The sequence below is a fragment of the Bos grunniens genome, chromosome X (assembly GCF_055505025.1).
Source record: "Bos grunniens cultivar Pamir isolate PY7600 chromosome X, Bosgru_T2T1.0, whole genome shotgun sequence".
Classification (NCBI taxonomy): Eukaryota; Metazoa; Chordata; class Mammalia; order Artiodactyla; family Bovidae; genus Bos; species Bos grunniens.
In genome coordinates this window covers 3491148-3505981 of record NC_141194.1, presented here as the reverse complement: position 1 = coordinate 3505981, position 14834 = coordinate 3491148, and the positions used below count along the sequence as shown (strand labels likewise).

General features: G+C 42.4%; 1 protein-coding gene and 1 non-coding gene across 3 annotated transcripts in view; one reads left to right on the top strand and one right to left on the bottom strand.

The window, feature by feature from the left end:
- The window catches only part of NLGN4X (neuroligin 4 X-linked), a 390250-nt gene that overhangs the window by 341224 nt on the left and 34192 nt on the right, over positions 1-14834 (top strand). The gene's annotated exons all lie outside the window — the stretch shown is intronic.
- LOC147339710 (U6 spliceosomal RNA) lies at positions 13465-13566 on the bottom strand. Its single transcript, XR_015160045.1, has one exon. It is a non-coding gene; the product is annotated as a U6 spliceosomal RNA (small nuclear RNA).

Sequence of the window (14834 nt, the reverse complement as noted above, 5' to 3'; positions counted from 1 at the left end):
TCCCATTTTTTTCATAGCACAATAGCTATTAAGCCCTTGTCCTGAAGGCAACAGAAATTAGCTTCTTACAAGACAGTGAATCCTAGATGAGCTCTAAGAAAGGGTTTGACTCATCTCTTTACCCCTTAAAAAATCCTCTCTTAAATTGCAGCTCAATTAAGAGTTAGCCTAAAATAGACATTTTAATTTAAAAAAATGTGGTTATAAGTTATGGAAGTGACTTTTAAATCTCACCCCTGTTATAAGAGAGTCGAGTAAATTTAAAAGAATGTTACAGATGCTGATTGAATCCCTGAAAAGTACAGCTTCATTTTCTACAAATGAGTATTTTTTGTTGTTGCTATTCAGTCATGTAGTTGTGTCTGACTCTTTGCGACCTCATGGACTGCATCACGTCAGGCCTCCCTGTCCATCACCAACTTCCAGAGCTTAGTCAGACTCATGTCTGTTGAGTAGGTGATGCCATCCAACCATCTCATCCTCTGTCGTCCCCTTCTCCTCCTGCCCTCAGTCTTTCCCAGCACCAACGTCTTTTCCAGTGAGTCGGCTCTTTGCATCAGGTGGCCAAAATACGGGAGTTTCCGCTTCAGCATCAGTCCTTCCAGTGAGTATTCAGGGTTGATGTTCTTTAAGACGGACTGGTCGGATCTCCTTGCAGTCCAACAAGGGACTGTTGAGAGTCTTTCCCAGCACCACTATTTGAATGAGTATTAGACATAAGTGGTGTTTTTCCCTTACGTGAAATGCGGCCTGGTATAGAAGAGGTGTATGAGTAAGTGTATTTTGGTGTATTTCTTCCTGCAACAGTGTGGTGTTGGTGCCCCCCAGATGGCTCAGCCAAGGTAGGGAAAACGATGAGATGACATTCTGGATTTTTCCAAACATGCTTGCCGATTCACCTCCATCTGTCTTTCAGAGCTGTCTTACCTGGGCAGCCAATGCAGGTGTCCAGGGAAGCTTTAAAAAAAATTAGCATCCAAGCAGAAGGAGCCTCCAGGCATTTAAAAATAAGAGAGCTGGCCAACACACCACATTCTATATGCTTTGCGTTTCTAAATCAACTCAACTATTTCAGGTGTGTCTCACTGACATTTTTTTTTCCCTTGTGTTATTTTAATTTTGGAACATCACTTGGAACTTAGCACACCGCAGGGCTTCCTTATCAGATCCATCGTTATGATTGAAAATCATAATTAGGAAAGCACACGGAGAAGAAGACGACTTATTAACTGAGGTAGATATTGAGACATAAATGCTGAAAGAGAGCAAGCATAAGATAATTCTGCGTGGTAGGAGGAGAAAGATTATTTTAAAATCCAAGGTTTTTAAATTTGTTTTCTTAAATTTTATATAAAGGTTTGTATTTAAAATGCATATTTTAAAGGTTTTTAAAATTCATATTTGGGACAGACAAAGCACCAGGAAAGGATGTTCTATCAATACAGTGATTTAGCCAATTGACTTGATGAAACATGGACATTCTGACCTTCTTTTAGCCAAGAGCTTCCTCTTAGGTCAGTCCATTGGGAGTTATGGCGATCGTGTAAGTCTCCCTGTGTGTGTATTCATGGGTGCACACGTGTTCTCCGTTCCAGTGGTCAAGATTTTCACAATTGCTATTGTGAGTATTTTGGCAGTCCTCCATGTACATATTTACACATTTGTGGAATATAAATGGAAATGATTCACATGAACTGACAAGATGGAAAAAGACTTACAGACTTAGAGAACAGACTTAAGTTTGCCTTGGGGAAGGATGGGGGAAGGGATAGTCAGGGAGTCTGGGATGGACATGGACACGTTGCTGTATTTAACATGGAGAACCAGCAAGGACCTGGTGTACAGCAGAGGGAACTCTGCTCAATACTCTGTAATGACCTTATGGTTCCGAGGGGGAAGGATGGGGGAAGGGATAGTCAGGGAGTTAGGGGTGGACATGGACACACTGCTGTATTTAACATGGAGAATCCACAAGGACCTGCTGTCCAGCACAGGGAACTCTGCTCAATGTCATGTGGCAGCCTGGATGGGAGGGGAGTTTGGGGGGGCATGGATACATGCGTATGTGTGGCTGAGTCCCTTAAGTGATCCACCTTAAGCGATCAGAACATTAGTGACCATCTATACCCCAAATACAAAATTAGAAGTTAAAAATGTAAGTTCTTATTATTGTCATAAACTATTTCTGAATGTTCCCTTCCTCCATTAGCTGCTGCTGCTGCTAAGTCGCTTCAGTCATGTCCGACTGTGCGACCCCATGGATGGCAGCCCACCAGGCTCCCCCCGTCCCTGGGATTCTCCAGGCAAGAACACTGGAGTGGATTGTCATTTCCTCCTCCAATGCATGAAAGTGAAAAGTGAAAGTGAAGTTGCTCAGTCGTGTCCAACTCTTAGCGACCTCATGGACTGCAGCCTACCAGGCTCCTCCATCCATGGGATTTTCCAGGCAAGAGTACTGGAGTGGGGTGCCATTGCCTTCTCCGTTAGCAGTGTTCTGCAAATCTCCTCTCGGGTCCTGCAAATCCCGCAGGCCCCGAGCGCTCCCTGACTTTCATGCTCTTTTCCTGTTCCCTTCCTCTGTGTGTTCTAGCAGTAAACTATGCTGCCACAATTCTGTGGTGAGACCCTTGGCATCAGAGAATAGAATTCCCCAGGGAAGGTGTCACAGGTTTAGAATCATCCGGCTCTCTGGAGAGAATAAAGTGCTTAAAGCCACACTCTTTAGCAGTGTACCTGAAAGTGAAAGTGAAAGTGTTGGTCACTCAGTCGGGTCCGACTCTTTGCGACCCCTTGGACTGCAGCCCACCAGGCTCCTGTCCATGGGATTCTCCATGCAAGAGTACTGGAGTGGGTTACCGTTCCATCCTCGAGGGGACCATCTCAATCCAGGGATCTAACTTGGGTCTCCTGCCTTGCACGCGGATTCTTTCCCACCTGAGCCACGAGGGAAGCCCAGTTTACTCTAAAGACATTTATAAACATTCTTCTATATATTTTCAGATAAATCCTGATACCAGACGTATCAGGATTATAAATGCTGGAAGTGCATTTATAAAGTTTCTCTTCACATTGACCTATGACCAGTTTTTTTTTAATTAGCAGGACACTAAGAAGCCTAATTGTAGAAGGCAATGGCACCCCACTCCAGTACTCTTGCCTGGAAAATCCCATGGATGGAGGAGCCTGGTAGGCTGCAGTCCATGGGGTCGCTAAGAGTCGGACACGACTGAACGACTTCACTTTCAGTTTTCACTTTCATGCATTAGAGAAGGCAATGGCAACCCACTCCAGTGTTCTTGCCTGGAGAATCCCAGGGACAGGGGAGCCTGGTGGGCTGCCGTCTGTGGGATCGCACAGAGTCGGACACGACTGAAGTGACTTAGCAGCAGCAGCAGATCGCTTAAGGTGGATCACTTAAGGGACTCAGCCACACATACGCATGTATCCATGCCCCCCATAGAATGCCCCCATTCTATATCTGAATAGAATGAAGGTATGGATAATGTAATTATATACACATTTAGAAATCTGATGTATATGATATATGGAGTTTGTGTTCAGGGTGATTGAAAAGTTCTGGAACTGTTAAGCTCGAGGGGTGATGGCAGTACAACATTGTATAAGTAATGTTAATACCACTGACTACTACCTTTAAGATGGTTAAAATCGCAGAGATTCTGTTATGGAGAATCCCATGGACAGAGGAGCCTGGCAGGCTACTTTTCATGGGATGGCAAGAGTTGGACTCGATGTAGCGCTATCCTTATCTCTTATAGATATTTGACTACAATTAAAAGCATATATATTGCCTTTGAACTTGCATCTGCAAGAATTCAAACTGCGATGTGAACACTTGCCCTAAACTAACCACAGGGTGCTGACTCTACCTCTAACCTTAGACACTTGATGCTAACTCCTCCCAGATGAAACTTGACCTTTGACTCTTGACCTCTGATATGAACACTGACATGGAAACTTGAACAGAACCTTCGTCTGAGATTGAAATCTGACACCAACCCTCACCAGGAAGTGAAGCCGGGGACTTTGACCTCCAGATTCCTGGCCTTTGATTTGCCCCATGATCCCAAACAGTGCCTGTGGACCTGAACCTGAGCCCTGACGCAAATGGAAGCTGAATATGAATCTTTGAGTTCAGTTCAGTTCAGTCGCTCAGTAGTGTCCGACTCTGCGACCCCACGGACTGCAGCATGCCAGGCTTCCCTGTCTATCACCAACTCCCGGAGCTTGCTCAAACTTACGTTCATCGAGTGGGTGATGCCATCCAACCATCTCATCCTCTGTCGTCCCCTTCTCCTCCCGACATCAATCTTTCCCAGCATCAGGGTCTTTTCAAATGAGTCAGTTCTTCACATCAGGTGGCCAAAGTATTGGAGCTTCAGGTTTAGCATCAGTCCTTCCAATGAACATTCAGGACTGATTTCCTTTACCATGGACTGTTTTGATCTTGCAATCCAAGGGACTCTCAAGAGTGTTCTCCAAAACCCAATGAATTAAGAATGAATCTTAATTCCGCCCAATCTTGAAAAAACCCAGACCCAACCCCTAACTCTATCATAAATCTTTGAATTAACCCTTGAGCTTTGACCGGAACCCTTGACTGTTGGCTCTTGAGTCAAGCACCAAAGACAGCTTTCACAGAGAGAGCCTGATCCCTCGGCCTTTGAGCTAAGTCATGACCTTTGATCCCTGCCACTATCGTGAACTACAAGCCCTTTATGTTAATATTGACTTCTGCCCCTACCTCGTTGTCTGAAATTTGACCTTGCCCTAATCTCTGAACCTGAATCCATCCTCAAAAGGTGTCCTAACTGTGGACCTTCAGTTTTCAACCCTTTGTCTTCACTCCTTGAGTCCTGACTTTGAATCCTTCACCTGTATGGAAACACAGTCGTGTCCTCCACCTCCCTTTCTCACCTGAATCTTAACCCAAACGCAAACTTGAAACTCCGCCCTGACCACCAGCGACCAATCTGACTCCCACACCCGTCCCTAAATCTAAGATAGGCTATTTGGTGTCTGGGTCGTGGAGGAAGGGTGTGGGATTTGCAGACCCACAGCCCTACGGACATTGCAGACTCAGACCCTCACACGCAGTTTTCCAAAAGGTTTCATTCACTAGAGATCTAAGCATTGCAGGTTTATGGTCAACCCCTGTTCCTACAGATTTCAAGGTGAAATAGGCATGGCTTTACCTGTGATCTTCCCAATTTCAGACTTGTGTAATTGTGTGATGGAGAGCGAGTCGTAGGTGTCCACCTCCGGGAAAATCCTATTCTTTCAGCAAATACTTCATTGAGAACCAGACACGGAATCTGGGCACAGCCAGGAACGAAAGTGCGCAGCCCAGTTGAATCAACTTTTTTTTTTTTTGTAGTGGACATAGAGTAACACTCAGTCAAAACCAAGACTCACTCCATGTTGAAGTCCCATCTGCAGATCAGAATGAAGATTTTAGTCACTCAGTTGTGTCTGACTCTTTGGGACCCCATGAACCATAGACCGCCAGGCTCCTCTGTCCATGGAATTCTCCAGGCAAGGATACCAGAGTGGGTTGCCATTCCCTTCTCCAGGGGATCTTCCCGACCCAGGGGTCAAAGCTTGGTCTCCTGCATTGCAGGTATATTCTTTACCATCTGAACCACCAGTGATCAAACATGTCTTCAGCTGTCTTGCAGAGCATGGGAACACAGTTCTCTCTGAAAGCAATTTTCTCTACTTCTGTATATGAATGATTTCTTTACTACATTGGGTACCAACATGAGAAACTCAGCTGCTTCTCAATTTGTACAGAAATCCACCCATCTGTGTGTATAGGTGTGTGTCTGTGTGTTTTTTGTATCTTAGTATGTATCAGATTTAACTTACGCTTTGAGGAGAAACTCGAAACATTTTACTGTGATAATGTAAACTTACACCTTTCAAATGGATTATCTCTCAGCTCTTTTCATCTTTTGGGTATCCTATAACCGGGGATTTTGTTCTGCATGTTTTAACTCATCAAACTGGCCAATTTGCTGAGCCATATTTATAATCTGGGCTTCCCAGGTGGCGCTGGTGGTAAAGAACCCGCCTGCCAGGGCGGGAGACATAAGAGACCCCGGTTTGATCCTTGGGTTGGGAAGATCCTCTGGAGGAGGAGATGGCAACCCACTCCAGCATTCTTGCCTGGAGAATCCCATGGACAGAGTTGGACACGACTAAAGAGACTACAGACAGCCCAGCACCTGTATAATCTATTCTTTCTTCGGCATTCTCTTTCTGCCATGCATGATTTAAGAAAGAACGCAATGTAACTCGCTTCTCTCCCCAAGATGCGTTCGCTTCTCTCATCAAAATAATAATAAACTCATGCTTTGTTAAGGTAGTTCTGAGTACATGATGGAATCCCTTTAGAAGCTGTATTGTCTCCATAGCTGTTGTTGCCATTTGAATAATTATTATCCTCCCAGCCCAGGAGCACAGTCAATAGGTCGGAATCTTCAGGAGGTTTAGTCTCGAACTTTTTTGAAAATACCTCCAAGGTGTTCAGCTGTGTCTGGAAACCCCTGGTAAAAAGTTAGAACACATTCCCCAGATGTGGCATATTAGAACATCATGCAATACTGGATGCTTGGGGCTCGTGCACTGGGACGACCCAGAGGGATGATATGGGGAGGGAGGAGGGAGGAGGGTTCAGGATGGGGAACACATGTATACCTGTGGTGGATTCATTTTGATATTTGGCAAAACTAATACAATTATGTAAAGTTTAAAAATAAAATTAAAAAAAAAAAGAAAACTTGCACTAAGTGCCTTCATAAATTCTAATTGAGACTTAAGAATTTAGATTCCTTAGTTCTCGATACTGCAAAACAGGGTTTGGCACAAGCCAGGGAAGAATTAGAACATGTGTCACTGTGTACATTACAAATAAACGATTGTTGTTTTAATGTTTGTCTAAAACGAGACCACTAACGTAAAGCCATCAGCTTCTCTGCATTAGAAAATTTAGGGTTGGTGATTATGCTGGTTGTTGAGCTGCTGAATTTGACCTGGAAAAGAAAAAAACAATTTTATATTTTAAATATTATTCTCTAGCTACTTCATGGAGTCCTGAATCCAGTTTTTAAGGTAGTTGTAATCTTTTTATCGTTTTTAACATGAGAGAAATTTTCATCCATGGACATGAATAATTAAACAGCTTGCTAAAGTGTTATCTGAAATAAAAGTAGAACACGATGAAGATTTTTTTTGGATCCCTCTCTCTTCCCCTTTTAAACTATATGCCTTTGGTCTTATTCAGAGAGTCATAACCTCTCTGATTCTTGTTTATCATTTCCTTCTTCTGCTATATTTCACTTATACAAATCATCTCTAGCATGACCCTTTTAATATGCTGCGGGTAGAGTGGTTTTGATCTTCTGTACATTCAATCCTATGTTCATCTTCACTTGACGTTTTGCGTGGAAGGCCGTGATTTTGGTGTTCAGCCCTGGCGATGTTTGAAGCTGTAGCTTGTTTATGCATGAATCCCTCTGAGTTACGCCTTCATACATTTCACTTCTTCCTTTGCTTCTGTTTTGTTCCTCGTACTAGTTGTACTTTGTAGATTCTGTGTATAAATAATATCGTGCAGTATTTACCTTTCTCTGTCTGATGTTTTTACACTTAGTACAATACCCTCTAAGGCCATCCATGTTGCTGCAAATGGCATTATTTCATTCTTTTTTATGGCTGAGTAATATTCCTGTGTGTGTGTGTGTGTGTGTGTAAAACACCTCCTTTATCCATCCATCTGTTGATGAACATTTAGGTTCTTCTATGTCCTAGCTATTGTAAAATGTGCTGCACTGAACCCTGGGGGTACGCATATCTTTTTGAATTAGAGTTTTCTTTGGATATATGCCCAGGATTGAAATTGCTGGATCATATGGTAACTCTAAATTTTTAGTTATTTTGAGGAACCACCATACTGTTTTCCAAAGTGTCTGCACCAGTTTACATTCCCACCAACACTGTATGAATATTATGTGGTTTTTCATAAAAAATGAAGAGCTTCTAGTGAGTTTCTTCCACACCCGTCATGTACCTTGCAAAGAATCAGTCTTTGAGATCAGAAGAGACTTGTCACCCTTCAATAGTTGGGCATAAGGTGGTAGAAATGACATTTCTATTCCATTCAGTTGACTTTTCCGCAAGCTGACATAAATCTATATTTAAAATTAATTTATTCCACTCTGTAATTATAACAAGATGCCCACTTTATGAATTTTCTTTATAAATCCCTGCTTATACATTAAGAGTTTGGCATTCACATATACACAGCTGCTGTACATATGCAATTTACCAGATATATGATTTGGACAAGGAGGGTAATGAAAAAATTCTGCATGAGAATCTAGACAGTGTATTAAAAAGCAGAGACATCACTTTGCCAACAAAGGTGTGTATAGTCAAACCTACTGGTTTTTCCAGTAGTCATGTATGGATATGAGAGCTGGACCACTGAGAAGGTTAAACACTGAAGAACTGATGCTTTCAAACTGTGGTGCTGGACAAGACTCTTTAGAGTGTGTTGAACTGCAAGGAGATGAGACAGGTCAATCCTGAAGGAAATCAACCCTGAATATTCATTGGAAGGATTGATGCTGATGCTCAAGCTCCAATATTTTGGCCACCTTATGCAAAGAGCCAACTCATCGGAAAAGACAGTGATGTTGGGAAAGATTGCAGGCTGGAGAAGGGGATGACAGAGGGTGAGATGGTTGGATGGTATCACTGACTCAATGGACATGAGTTTGAGCAAGCTCCAGGAGATAGTGCAGGACAAGGAAGCCTGGTGTGCTGCAGTCCATGGGGTTGCAGAGAGTTACACATTACCTTGGAGAAGGCAATGGCACCCCACTCCAGTACTCTTGCCTGAAAAATCCCATGGATGAAGGAGCCTGGTAGGCTGCAGTCCATGGGGTCGCTAAGAGTTGGACGCGACTGAGCGACTTCACTTTGACTTTTCACTTTCATGCATTGGAGAAGGCAATGGCAACCCACTCCAGTGTTCTTGCCTGGAGAATCCCAGGGACAGGGGAGCCTGGTGGGCTGCCGTCTATGGGGTCACACAGAGTCGGACACGACTGAATCGACTTAGCAGCTTAGACATGACCTAGCAACTGAGCAACAACAAAGATGATAATCAGCTATTTTCTTTTAAAAATAACTCATTACTAATCAACTGTTTGGTGTCACTTTATGCTTTTAAAATAACATGGTGGTTTAGCCACAGACATTAACTCTAGAAGCCATCAATATTGTTAATTAAAGGAAAGCTCAGTTTTAGGAACACAAAATGAATTTGTTAATTAGAAGTTGTTTTGCGTGAAAAGGTCAGGTGTTATTTGAAGTTTGTATTAATTATGAAGGTCAATTAAATATTTTTTTTTCATCTCATTCCTTGCATTTTAGTGAGGAAGAGTGTAGAAGTTAGCTATGTGGGAAAAATGAATAGGATCAACATAATGGAACTTTTCTTGGAAACTGAACGTTATGCCATATTCCATAGTCATCCTGTTGCAAATTAGCCATGATTTCCAGTTCCTCAGCCAATTGCTCTGAGGTTAGAAGCATGTTGGCTGATCCAAGGCCTCACTCGACTGGGTAACACTGGTTGGTTTTTAAACAAAACTTGAATAATTAGATGAAAGGTCTTCTGTTTTTCATCATATGCTGTTTCCTTTCTTAAAGTAAATTCATTGCACAATTCCTTTACCCATGTAAATTAGGTTATAAAAATACATCCACAGTGAGACCAAGATAGTATGAAGGGGTCTTACAAGTTGAGTGTTGTAGTAGACTCTTCATTGGAGAAATGGACTTTCAAACCTCCTCGTCAGCAAGGGCGTGTTGAGTCAGTTCAGTCGCTCAGTCGTGTCTGACTCTTTGCGACCCCATGGACTGCAGCACGCCAGGCCTCCCTGTCCATCACCATCTCCCGGAGGGTGCTCAAACTCATTTCCTTTGAATCAGTGATGCTGTCCAACCATCTCATCCTCTGTTATCCCCTTCTCCTTTTGCCTTCAATCTTTCCCAGCATCAGGACCTTTCCTAGTGAGTCAGCTCTTTGCATCAGGTGGCCAAAGTATTGGAACTTCAGCTTCAGCATCAGTCTTCCCAATGAATATTCAGGACTGATTTCGTTTAGGACGACTGGTTTGATTCCCTCGCTGTGCACAGGACTCTCAATAGTCCTCTCCAGCATCGCAGTTTGAAAGCATCAATTCTCTGGTGCTCCGCCTTCCTTATGGTCCCACTCTTACATCTGTACATGGCTACTGGGAAAACCATAGCTTTGACTCTTTGGACAAACATCTTCTAAGTGACGTCTCTGCTTTTTAATATGCTGGTCTAGGTTTGTCGTAGCCTTTCTTCCAAGGAGGATATTTAACAATTGAGAATTCACCAGGAAGACTGCATAGTCAAGCTATTCAACCAAAGGGACAATTTGAGTGTGTGTTACACAGAGGGGATATACACTCAGTCCTGAGAAATATCCCTACTTCTTCAACAGCTACCTTTCTGTACCTGAAACTGAACTTTCTGTTGGGGTTTTATTGGGTTGTCCAAAAAGTTTGCTCAGGTTTTTCCATAGCATCTAATGGAAAAACGCAAACGAACTTTCTGGCTAGCCCAATAGCCCTTTCCAAGGTCACTCCAATCACTTGTTGCTAATGTTGTGTTGTATTTCCTCTCAAACCTTCCCAGGGTCTTTCGTTATGTCTTTTTTCCCTACGGTATTGTGTCAAGTTTCAGGTGAACAGCAATGTGATTCAGTTTGATGGATGTATGGATAGATAGATGGATGGATATCCATCCTTGGTTATTACAAGATATTAAGTCTAGTTCCCTCTGCTGTACACTAAGATCTTTGTTTATGTAGTTTATATATAGCTGGGTGTGTATGCTAATCCCATACGTGCTGTTCCTACCACTTCGGATCCCCTTTGATAATGATGTTTGTTTTTTATGTTAGTCTATCTCTATTTTGTAAATAAGTTCATTTGTAGTATTTTTAAGATTGTATCAGGGGCTTCTCTGAGAGCTCAGTTGTTAAAGAATCCACCTGCAGTGCAGGAGACCCCAAGTTCGATTCCTGAGTCTGGAAGATCCCCTGGAGAAGGGAATGGCTACCCACTCCAGTGTTCTGGCCTGGAAAATTCCATGGACTGTATAGTCTGTGGGATTGCATGTATAAGTGATGTCATATATTTGTCTTTCTCTGACTGACTTCACTTCGTATGATCATCTCTGCATTGATCCATGTTTCTGCAAGTGGCCTTATTTCATTCTTTTTCATGGCTGAGTAGTATTCTGCTATATGTATGTACCACATCTTTATCCGTTCTCCCAAGGCAATAGAAATAAAAATGAAAATAAACAAATGGGACCTCATCAAATTTATAAGCTTTTGCACAGCAAAGGAAACCTTAAACTATCTTCTTAACCAAGTTCCAAGGTTCCCATTGAAAACCAACATTGGAAAGCTTGGGGATATTTCTGGACACAATTAAGATTACATGAGTTAGTCTGCATGACTAGGTTTTGATAGAGATGAAGAAGAATGTCTGGTTTTTTTTTTATATTTAGTTGTTAGCATTTTATGGACAAATAACAAACCAGATTAATTCTTATCTGCCCCTAGATAGTATCCAGTCATAAATACTAGGAAACCCAGCAACCAGCCATGCTTGTCTTGCAGTTGAGGATGAAATAGTGTATCTAATAGTGAGCTTCCCTGGTGGCTCAGCTAGTAAAGAATCCACTGCAATACGGGAGACCTGGGTTCGATCCCTGGGTTGGGAAGATCCCCTGGAGAAGGGAATGGCTACCCACTGCAGTGTTCTGGCCTGGAGAATTCCATGGAGTGTGTAGTCCATGGGGTCACAAAGAGTCGGACACGACTGAGTGACTTTCCTTACTTAGTGTGTCTAAGCAGGTCAGCATATTTGGAATTTGTGCACTTTGTGAGAAACTATCAAAATTGGGTTTCACAGAAAATTGGGTTTCACAGTTGTAACATTGAGTTATGTAAATTATCTTTATTTCTTAAATACAGTTTGTAGTGCCATGAATACCATATAAATACAAAATCGCTATGGGCTTCCCTGGGGGCTTCCGACTGCCAGTGCAGGAGATGGGGGCTTTGATCCTCTGGGTCTGAAAGATCCCCTGAAGGAGGAGATGACAGCCCACTCCAGTTTTCTTGCCTCTGAAATCCTATGGACAGAGAAGCCTGGCGGGCTACTGTCCATGGAGACACAAAAAGTCACACACAGCAACTGAGCATGCCGTCAGACACACACACACACACACACACACACATATTTCATGCATGTTTCATAAACAGTATGTGATGGCAAAAAAATGACTTTCCTAATACGTTTTAAAATATTTGTGTTAAAAATGAATTGTAGCTCACAAATGAAATAAAGCTGTCTGTAAGTTTTCAAAATATGTGTCAGAATCCACTCTTATATCATTTTCCCTCAGCTTTTATCACGTTAGTTGGGTCATTGCGTGTATATCAGAAATTTGGTTGGATAAGGACCTCCATCATTTTCTCAGCATGATTGCAGCTATATTTTTGCCTTGCGTTTCTCTTTAGACTCTGAGTACCCAATAAACACTAAATAAATAATAAACAAGCACTGAATACACAGACTGAACAGATAAATGTGCATCAGCTTCATGCAAAGTTATTCACCAACAACATTTTGCAGTCGGAACATATAAGCTTTATCGTCTGCATAATCTTTCTTTTCATTGAAGTGTAGTTGATTTACAGTGTTGCTTTAATTTCTGCTATATAGCAGTGTGATTCAGTTATACACACATACTCTTTTCCATGATGGGGTCTCAGAGGATATTGAATATAAAGTTCACTGTACTCTGCGGTCTGTGGCAGGCTCTTGTTCACCCATCCTGTGTATAACAATTGGCATCTAGGAATCCCAAACTCCCCCCCGACACCTCCCTCCACCCTGTCCCCCATAGCAGCCACAAGACTGTTTTCTCTCTGGGACTCAGGTTCTGTTTCATAGTTAAGTTCATTGGTATCATATTTAGGATTTCACATGTGATATCATAGCATATTTGGTCTTCCTCTGTTTGACTTACTCCACTTAGTATGAAAATCTCTAGGCTCATTAATGTTGCTATAGATGGCATGATTTCGTTACTTTTTTTCTGGCTGCATAATATTCCTCTTTGTGTGTGTGTGTGTGTGTGTGTATCTCACTGCATCATCTTTTTTTTAATAAATAGTATTTTGTTTTTTCTTTTTTATTAATTGGAAGAAAATTGCTTAACATTGCTGTGTTGTTTTCTGCCATACAACAACGAAAATCAGACATAATTATGCATATATCATAAAAAACAACAATGAAAATCAGACATGATTATGCATATATCATGAAAAATATGAAACGATCCATGAATTTTTGTGTCATGCTTGCTGAGGGCCATGCTAATCTTCTCTGTATTGTTCCAATTTTAGTGTATGTGCTGCAGAAACACACACTATACCACATCTTCTTTTTAAAATTTTTATTGTAAGTTATTTGCTTTACCATAATGTACCACATCTTCTTTATAGCTTCATCTGTAGATGGGCATTTAGGCTGTTTGCATACACGGCTACTGTGAATACGATCATCTGTATAATACAGACAGAGCCTAGGTAGACCAGTTATCCACTTTCCCTGTGGCATTCTTTCATTTATCAACTGATACTTCTCCTTACTTGCTCTCTGTGGGTGAAACAGAAATAAATGGCAGGATTTGTGATATCCCATTTGTAGCATAGAGTTCTATATAAATCATCTTTATGTCCTAAATACAATTTGTAGTGTCATGAAAAATATATAAGTGCAAAATGTATATGGGCTCTCCAAGAAGCATGACGCTTTCAAAAGCACATCATCCAGTTAGTTTCTCAAGCTGTGCTATCGGACTAAGATGTACTCTTCTCGACTTCACAGCTGAGAAATGTGAGGCTTTCCTGCAGATTCAAAGCCAGAGCTGACTGACTCTGTGTGTGTGCGTGTGTGTGTGTGTGCATGAGTGTGTGCACACATTTGTGCAGTTAGTTGAGTCTCTTTGTGACCCCATGGACTGCAGCCCGCCAGGCTCCTCTGTCCATGGGATTCTCCAGGCAAGAATACTGGAGTGGGTTGCCATTTCCTCCTCCAGGGCATCGTCCCGACACAGGGGTCGAACCCAAATCTCCTGCATCTGCAGGTGGATTCTTTACCATTAGCGCCATCTGGAAAGCCCCCTACTGCGTGACTCCACTGCAAAATATTGACATGCTCCTGACCTGGGAGCAGATCCCCGTCATAGAAAGTGCTAGGTTCTATCACTCTAACTCACTTAATGCAGTGAACTGACTTGAAGGAACTAAGACCATTAGGAGAAACTTGAAAAGGGACACTCGCGTTGGTGGTGGATAAGAGATGAAATGTCTGTGGTTGATTCCTGCCTAAAGGGATGGACCACAGAGGTTATGGAGTCAGTCTCCAGGTGGCGCTGTGCTCCAAGATCAGATAGTAAGTTTTGAAGTGAGGCCCTATGTACAGGAGGAAGGGACCTTACAGGATGCTGGCGGTTGTATAAAGGGCGTCTTAGGAAGAGATGGGTTTCCCAGGGAGCTCAGTTGGTAAAGAATCTGCCTGCAATGCAGGTGACCCTGGGTTGATTCCTGGGTCAGGAAGGTCCCCTGGAGGAGGGGTAGGCTACCCACACCAGTGGGCTTCCTGGTGGCTCAGCTGGTAAAGAATCCACCT